This window comes from Lolium rigidum, chromosome 2 (genome assembly GCF_022539505.1).
Source record: "Lolium rigidum isolate FL_2022 chromosome 2, APGP_CSIRO_Lrig_0.1, whole genome shotgun sequence".
NCBI classification, from domain to species: Eukaryota; Viridiplantae; Streptophyta; class Magnoliopsida; order Poales; family Poaceae; genus Lolium; species Lolium rigidum.
The window spans coordinates 255598095-255607548 of record NC_061509.1 but is presented as its reverse complement, the minus strand read 5'-3'; the positions used below and the strand labels follow the sequence as shown (position 1 = coordinate 255607548).

Below are 9454 nucleotides of genomic sequence, written 5' to 3'. Positions count from 1 at the left end.
ATGCATTTTATTGGGTCACGGTATCTTCAATTGCAATATGTGTTTACTCAATCTGAGGCGCGCGATTAAGGAGCTCGCGCGGCGCAGATTTAATCTCTGAGCCTTGACTATTATGGAATGGAGGTAGTAATTCACAACTAATTCGCCTCTGGGTGTCACTAATCTTTGTTTTAGCAAATTAAAATGTTGTAATGTGGATCAGAAGGAATAAAGGAAGGCAACCTTGCAATTGCAAAATTTCCTCTTATTTACGCATTTTTAATGGCCAATTATGGCAAGCAAGCAATACAGCTAAATATGAGAGAACTAGAAATACCTGTGTGTGATGGGACCATATATATATCCTTAAATCGAAGGAAGAAGTTGACACATATACCACTACTATTGCATGCTTTTTGGAGTTCAATATGGTTATGTCCCTGCAGCATATGGATTAAGAACAAAGTAGTAATTACCCGAATCATATGGCCGATTAAGTTGCCTCATTCTGAAAGAAAGCTCACCAGTTATCTGCAAACATTGAACAAACAAATGTGAAAGATGCGGCTTACATGTTACGCACACGAAATCATTAAAAGATGCACAGGTAAATGCCTATTCAACATCTCTGAAGTTAAGCAATTTTTGTTATTTTCAATTATATTTGTGTTCACTACTTAATTAGTTCTCGAGCAACAGCAAGTTTCAGTTTGATGCTCCCCACAGACCTATCGCTCCAGCTGGAAAGGGCTCTGGCCGTCGCCTGAAGCTGGAGAAAAAGGCGCTCATAGGGGTTCACGTGATTAACCGAGGCCCAAGCGTTCGCAACCACCTCCTGGAAACCCTCAATGTGGAGCCAGACCTGTTCAAAGTGGAATCATTTCCGCAACGGCGGCAAGGGGGTGCAATCAAGCAGTAGCAGGCAATGATCAAGTCGTCGTGAAGATGAGGCAGCGAAGAGGACACATCCAGGCGCACGAGGGTGGGCGATCGCGCTCGTTAGACCACATGTACCTGCGCCCATGGAGGTAGATGTCCTTCAGGGCACGTTCATTACGAAAACGGTGGAATCGCCCCATCATTCGCCCATCTGGAAAACTCATTTCTACCTATTACTTATGATCTCTTCCAAAGCGTTTATCCCTAGCCGGTTGTAATGCTCATTTTAGTTTTAGAACTAACAAGTTATGTTGCTTTGACACTTATTTAGTCTAAACAATGTCTTCTTCCATGTCAATGATACTTTATGCAGAGCCTTGAAAGACATAGAGACTAAACAGAAATCGTGAGACTGTGTCCATAGAACATTATTACCAAAGCAATAAAAGAACACATGCAAACTGTAAGGTATGGTGAGCCATCCATCCCTATTAGGATCAAGGCTCTGGAGCAACTGCGGCTGTGATCCGAGATTCATCAGGCAATTTCTTGGCGGGAGCCTGCCACTTCCTCCCCCAGGTGGCGAAGCTATGACCATGCAATATGGTCTTGAACTCGCAGATCTACGAGGTTTCAACAAGGTACGGGCGGAATCGGACTGTATGGAGATGATAGAATTTGGGGACCAACCACGGCGATTTATGCGAACTGCTTTATCTCTGTGGGAAGAATTGGGATGGTGGAGTTTGCTCATTGTCCAAGAGAAGCAAACAAAGTAGCCCATGAGATAGCCAAGGAGAGCTTTATTTCAAACAATTCTTGTAATTGGATAGATGATCCTCCTTCTTTTCTTTTGGATTTGTTAGTAAACGATGTAATTTTATTCTATAATCAATAAAGCTTGCCGTGGTGGCTCCTATGCGTTGGATGGATGTTATGTGCCCGTTTCATAAGCAGTTCAAAGAAGCACAGTGCAGATTTCTGAAAAAAACGTATTGCCTTCGTCCCTGTTACTTTTGAATTATTTGAAGTTGCCTATTGTTTGGTGCGAAAGCGTGTGGTAAGCCACACTTCATACAAATATAATTTTCAGCAAGTGCACTCAAGCCACGTTTCTTGTCGTTTGATATTGCAGGGATTAATTGTGCTCTTCATGTCTTGACTAAATTTTTTTTAGCCTCTTCAAATTAAAAGATCTAAGTTCGTTTCCAGTTGATGAGGTATAGAAATAATATTAGCATGTATTTGTGTGTTCTTCTCTTCTGTTTACTGTCACGGAATTGTTTCTTGTGTTCTCATTCTGTCACTCAACTTGTAGTTCACCATGCTAAAACTAGAGCAACCAAATGGTAAATCCACTTACTTGCATATTCTGATGGGTTGGCAAGCCGCGCCCTCCTACATAGTAATTCAAGTGACAGCCCAAGTTGAAGCTTCTTGGAGAGCTTGAAAACCACCTTCCTTGTACTGAGCTATATAGCACATGGGTGTGCAGACAACTAGCTCAACTGGTGGTGTACAACCACCTAAGCTCAAGTGGCACCCCAAGTGGGTACGGGATGCCCAATTATGTGAGTTCAATTGGTCCCAAGTCAACTAGTACTGATCGTCGGTCCATTGAATATCATGCGTTCCTGCACGTCTTCCCTGATCTGTTCCATTCTTCTTCGTCTTCTTCTTTTTTGATGGATCTGTTCCATTCTATACATACATTTCTTCCTTCCAGCGTCAGTCATCTCCAATTCATTCACACTCTTCACCATGCCTCCCCTCTACATCCTACTTGGGCTTCTCCTCTTTTCTTCCTTGCACACACCTTCATGTTTCTCTGCAACTGCAAATGATACGCTCACAGCAGGCCAAGCGCTCGCTGTGGGCGACAAGCTCGTCTCAAGAAACGGCAAGTTTGCGCTCGGCTTCTTCCAGCCAGCTGCAAGCATCACCAGTAAGTCCGACAACACCATCTCCCCCAACTCCAACTGGTACCTTGGCATATGGTTCAACAAGATCCCAGTTTTCACTACTGTGTGGGTTGCTAACAGAGACGAGCCAATTACTGACTCCAAGCTCAACCTAACACAGCTCAAAATCTCAAGCAATGGTAATCTTGCCATCGTAACCCATGCCGGTACCGAATCCTTAATCTGGTCCACTCACATTGCCAATAGGACACAAAACAGCATAAACACCAATAGTGTCGTTCTCTTGAACAGTGGGAACCTTGCCCTCTTCGTAGAAAGCCCATCATCGAAGGTACCGTTGTGGCAGAGCTTCGATTACCCAGCAGATGTTGCCCTCTCTGGCTCCAAGTTTGGCCGGAACAAGGTCACCGGTCTGAATCGTCAGCTCATCTCAAAGAAGAGCCTAATCAATCCGGGCCTCGGCTCATACAGCATGGGACTAGACACTGGTGGGATGGTCCTCCAGCGCAGCAACCCGTCCATCGTGTACTGGTCTTGGGCATCTGGAACATCAACATCCAAGCTTATACCAATACTCGAGGCAATTTTGGAAACTGATCCACGGACCAAAGGTTTGTTTAACCTAACATATGTTGATAACAATGTAGAAGAGTACTACATGTACACTTTACCGGATGATACATATTCCGTATTAATATCACTAGACATCTCTGGTCAGATCAAGCTGAATATTTGGTCGGAAACCAAACAGTCCTGGCAAAACTTACATACTCAACCTGTTGATCCCTGCAGTCCGCCTGCTACCTGCGGACCTTTCACAGTCTGCAACAATAAAGCAAGTCCATCCTGTTCCTGTATGGAGAGCTTTTCTCAGAAATCGCCACATGATTGGGAGTTTGATGATCGAACAGGAGGATGCATCAGAGATACTCCCTTATATTGCACTGGTAAAGGAAACACCAGAAGTTCAACAGACATGTTCCACCCCATTGCTAAGGTTCAATTGCCCATCAGCCGGCAAAGCATAGACGCTGCCACCACTCAGAGCAAATGCGAAGAAGCTTGTCTCAACTCCTGCATCTGCACTGCTTATTCCTACAACAACAGCAGATGCTCTGTCTGGCATGGGGAATTATTTAGTGTAAATCTGAATGATGGCGTTGGCATTACTTCTGAAGATGCTCTTTACCTTCGCCTTGCCGCCAAAGATTTGCCAAATCTAAGAAGAAACAGAAGAAAACCAAACAATGGATTTGTTATTGCTGCAAGCGCTATTAGTTTAGGAATAATAATAACGCTCATGCTGTTGATAGTGATTTGGAGGAACAAATTCAAGTGCTGTGGTTCGCCATCATATGACAATCAAGGAAGTGGTGGGGTTATAGCCTTTAGATATGCTGATTTAGTTCAAGCTACTAAAAACTTCTCAGAAAAGCTGGGAGCAGGTGGTTTTGGTTCTGTATACAAGGGAGTGTTAAGTGACTCGACTACTATAGCAGTGAAAAGGCTTGATGGTGCCCGTCAGGGAGAGAAGCAGTTCAGGGCGGAGGTGAGCTCTATTGGACTCATCCAACATATCAACCTAGTCAAATTGATTGGTTTCTGCTGCGAAGGTGATAAAAGGCTGCTTGTGTATGAAAACATGTTAAATGGATCTCTGGATGCTCATCTATTCGAGAGCAATGCTGCTGTCCTGAATTGGAACACCAGGTATCAAATAGCCCTAGGAGTTGCTAGAGGATTGTCCTACCTGCATCAGAGTTGCCACAAATGTATCATACATTGTGATATTAAGCCAGAAAACATACTTCTCGATGCATCATTTGTTCCTAAAGTTGCAGACTTTGGGTTGGCAGCATTTGTGGGAAGGGATTTTAGCCGTGTCCTAACAACATTCAGAGGAACTGCAGGTTATCTTGCCCCAGAGTGGCTTAGCGGAGTTGCTATTACTCCAAAAATTGATGTTTACAGCTTTGGCCTGGTACTGTTGGAAATCATATCAGGAAGAAGGAACTCCCGTGAATCATACAGTAGCAGCAATTATCATATGGAATATTTCCCAGTGTTAGCCATCACCAAGCTTCACGAGGGAGATGTGCTGAGTTTGGCGGATCCACAATTACATGGAGACCTCAATTTGGAACAGGCTGAAAGGGCTTGCAAAGTTGCATGTTGGTGCATCCAAGATAATGAGTTTGATCGGCCGACGATGCTTGAAGTGGTCCGGGTTCTTGAGGGTCCACAGGAGATTGATATGCCCCCGATGCCGAGACTACTTGCAGCTATAACAGAACGCTCTGATGCAACTTCAATGCAATAATTCACAGAAAAAAGGTACTGGGTATACTGACTACCACCATATTTTTTGTGTGCATACCTTGTCTTTTGCGCAAGTATATTTGGAAACTAAGGTTCCTCTGAATATTAAGATCTTCATGTGGTTCCAATATAGAAAAGTAATCCAAAAAAAGATAACCTCACAAAGCGAAAATGGAATGGTTGTAAGAAATGTGTGTTTTGTGACTATGAGGAATCTATCAATCATCTGTTTTTCTCTTGCCCTTTTGCTCGCCTTATATGGAGAGTTGCGCATTTTACTTTCAATATTCCCCCACCTGCCAATGTCACGGATATGTTTGGGAACTGGTTAAACAAGGTTGAGAAAAAAACTAAGGCTCAAATTTGTGTGGGTATATGTGCTTTAGAATGGGCCATATGGAACTGTAGAAATGATATTGTCTTTAATAAGGAAATGCTCATTTTTTACAGGTTATTCATATGGTTAACATTGGATCTACAAGTGGTCCTAGCTTCTCTCGGAGGCGCAGCAGGCACCTATGGATTCTGGCTGGCAGCTTTCTAGAAGAATTCATGATACATAAACACCTTGTTTTAGACTTTTTCCGCTGGCTGATTTTTATGTACACCTTGTGTGATCCATGAGATGTAAACTTTGAATTCTGAAACTTTGCAATAAATCAGATGTGTGCATCAATTTCTGCAATGGCTGTGGCTATGTTCCCCTTTTCAAAAAAATACTGACTAGCACCATTAGGTGGTGGGCTGGGCAGCGATGGCTAGAGCTGTATTCGATGTCACTAATCTTTGTTTCAGCAAAGTAAAATGTTGTAATGTCGATCAGAAGGAATAAAGGAAGGCAAGCTTGCAATTGCCACATTTCTCTTATTTACGCATTTTAATGACCAATTATGATAAGCAAACATTATAGCTAAATATGATAGAATAAGAAATATCTATGTTTGCGGGACCTTTGATATATATCCTTAAATCAAAGGAAGAAGTTGACATATATGCCACTGGTATGGCACGTTTTGGAGTTCAATACGGTTCTTTTCTCTAACCAAATATAGCTACGGCATATTAATGAAGAACAAACAAGCAATTGCCCAAACCATATGGCCGATTAAGTTGCCTGGCTCTGAAAGAAAGCTCACCACTTACCTGCAAATCAATAAAAAAACAAAAGGTTAAAGATGACGCTTACATGTTACACATACTAAATCTTCAAGAGTTACAGGTAATGCCCATTCAGCAACTCCAAAGTTTAGCAAATTTTTATTGCTTTCAGTTATTTTTTCGCTCACTACTTTGGTGTAAAACATTTCATATTTGCAAGTAATTGTGCAAATATCTGATCTATGCAATCATGTACTTGATATTGCAAATAAAAAAAGCTTTCCCATTTAAATTTATGTACCTGATATTGCAAATTGATGAGCAACAATTGCTATACAGTTGAGTAACATTGTACAACTACAACATGACACCCTAATTACATATAGTTCGCTTGAAAAATGAAACTCACATCGTTGGAATAATTTATGTTAGCTACATCAATCCCTGTTCATAGTTGATGGAACAAATTTCTGTGACAATCAATTGTCCATCCTCAGCACAAAAACTAAACCAAGCAAGGAATTAAAATGGTCCTAAACAGGAGACAAACTAACCACTATCTGTTGACACTTGCACGATCTTGCATCTTCTGTATTGGTGTGGATTGAATTATACATCAAAGGTGACTGTTGCTGCTCCTGTGGGACACAAATATTGACAGACTTCCTCTTTCAATAATACCTTGTACTTTGGAGCTTCACTTCCTTGGTTACTGCTATTTCTCTTCTTCTCCTCTTTTTAATCCCACATTACTAAGTAGAGGCAACCACTATAAGGACAATGAAGATAGGACCACCCCTGACAATGCACCATATCTCAACAGACAAGGTCATACGACCAGACCTGTGCGACAGTGCAAGTGTGGCTGCCTACAAATTTTACAGAGAAAAACCAGCTGCAGTTTGAGAAAGTAAATATCATATTTTATTTGTACTGCTGGAAAAGTAGCTTTCGGCATGAACCAGACACTATTGCCAACTAGTTTTCAAAATTTAGTATTACCTCTGTTTTTTTTTTTGCGAATTAGTATTACCTCTGTTCCAAAATATATAACATTTTGGTAGGCTATTTTAGCCTACAAAAAACATCTTATATTTAGGAACGGAGGTAGTAGGTTAATAGTACAAGTTTGTGACTCCTATAACTAGAGTATCACCCTCATATGTAAGGGAGAGTTTTGGTGTGTTTAGTTTGTAGAACCCAAGTGTATAGTATTGTACGTGCTGCTGAGCACTAAGTCATAAGAGAATTAGCTCTAGTAAGAGGCTTGAGGAGCCTGCTCTTCAGTCCATTTAGAATCCTTGAGGTTCCCACTTGTGTTTCTTCTTAGATTCACAAGTCGGTTGTGTCTTTGTAACCCCAAACTTGGTTATCCTTAATATATTGCTACTGAAAATTATTGCTTCTATTCTTGAATTTATCCTTGATTATATGGTAATATCAAGAAATATCTGCCAATAATCCCACATTGCAAGGCAATCCCTGAAACCATCAAAGACAATGGAGAGAAAAATGTGTTCAAATGCTCCAGAAATATTTGGGGCTTCCTTACTATACATGTAACTTTTAAATGAACATAACAATATGGTTTTTTGTAGCAACTACACATCGAAATTCTTGTAGGCTGCAAAGGCAATATAGGTAGTAACATTAAGAAAAAGTTTCAGAGGCAACGTAGGTATTAAAAGATTTATAAAAAATCAAAGAGATACATGAAAAACTGCCAACCTCGAATATACTGTCATATGTAGTTTAGTGAAGGCGTTTTCAAGTGCTCCTAAATAACCTAATTTCGGTCTGCAGAAATCTAATTTCCTGCGGGTAATTTTATGTAGCCACACATACCATCCATTGTGCCAATAAACTGACACATACTCACAGTTCAGTTTAAGGCATGCAATTATTTAGCAAGGAAAAGCTACTGGGTATACATAATACAAATAGGGTTGAAAAGCTGATAATAACTTGAGTAAAAAGTAGATAGTGGACTGACCAGGCTGTTGCCGAGGAGGAAGCAAAAGTTGGCTTGGCGGTGTACTGTTAATCCGTGTCACTATGTCGCATCTCCACTAAGCCAGCGCTGGCGCCGCCGACAGTCCCGCTCCCTTCGGACCCGCCGCCGCACATGCGGCGAGGGCCGGAAGTGGGCAAGAACTCCTCGCAGCGCCGGATCTAGGCACCATGGACGAGATGAGGAGGAGGGAATCCACAGCGAGAGCGACCAGGAGACGCAGTCCCGGCGGTGTCGGAGAAGATGTGGCGGCCGATGCCATGCCGGAGAAAGTAGAGGGTCAGAGCTGCTGCCCCTGAAGTCTGAACCGAAGACATGTCAAGTGAAACTCTCCAGTCTCCACTCGTCTCCCCGAACAGGCCCCGGCGTGCCATTTTTTCATGAGGACGGCGAAAAATGGCCCAGCCGCGTCCCGGTTCCTCGTTTTTCGCCGGATTTGGGCTTTCATCCATCCGGCGAGCCCACGCCAACCCCGGCCTACCGGGGAGCGCTCGGGGACTCCGTATGAAGCGAAAGCGCGCGAAACGCCGAGAAATCTCTCCCGCGCTTTCGTTTCGTCTTCGCCGCGGAGGTGGCCCCGACCGGTCAGCGACACGCGCATCATCTTCCGCGCACGCATTGTCTTCCGCGCGCAGTAAAGGCTGCCGCCGGTCAGTTCGCCGCGGACGCGTCGCATTCCACGTGGCATTAATCGCCGGCGCCAGCCACGCCTATATACGCTGCTCCGCTCGCCGCGACGCGCATCCCTGCTCCACTCTCCCTCCACTCTCCTCCACTCTCCCGATGGCGTTCAACGACGAAGACGGCGCAGCCAACAACGGCTTCCCCGCCGGTCGCCGCACGCGTGGGAGGGGCACCTCCTCCACCGGGCGGGGTACCCCCGCCCGCCGGACACCGAGCCTCCCGGCGGCGGGTGGCGGCCGAGTGTTGGCGGCGTGCCAATCCCGCCGCCGCCCGTGGCCACGCCTCGACGCCGCCATCGAGGAGGCTCGGATGGCGATGACGGAGGACGAACGCGCCGACCCGCGCCACCACCCCGACAACATTACGAGGTGGAATTCGTTCTTCCTCCGGCGATGGGAGCGCGAACTGGCGGCCTACGACGGCCCGCCGCCTCCGCCTCCGCGCAACAACGCCGCGGGTCGCCGGCGATGGTGGAGCGCGCCGAATAGGACGCTCCACAACGTCCTCGAGCACATCGAGGGCGGCAACACCCCGCCGCTCACGATGCCCCTCCATCGAGGGC

At 44.6% G+C, this 9454-nt stretch overlaps 1 long non-coding RNA gene across 1 annotated transcript; it reads right to left on the bottom strand.

The window, feature by feature from the left end:
• Nucleotides 1-284: 284 nt before the first annotated feature.
• On the bottom strand, nucleotides 285-8409 carry LOC124693295. The gene is made up of 4 exons (XR_006999952.1): nucleotides 8191-8409; nucleotides 6752-7066; nucleotides 2222-6242; nucleotides 285-510 (listed from the first exon to the last, which is right to left on the bottom strand). It is a non-coding gene; the product is annotated as an uncharacterized LOC124693295 (long non-coding RNA).
• Between the last annotated feature and the right edge of the window lie 1045 nt (nucleotides 8410-9454).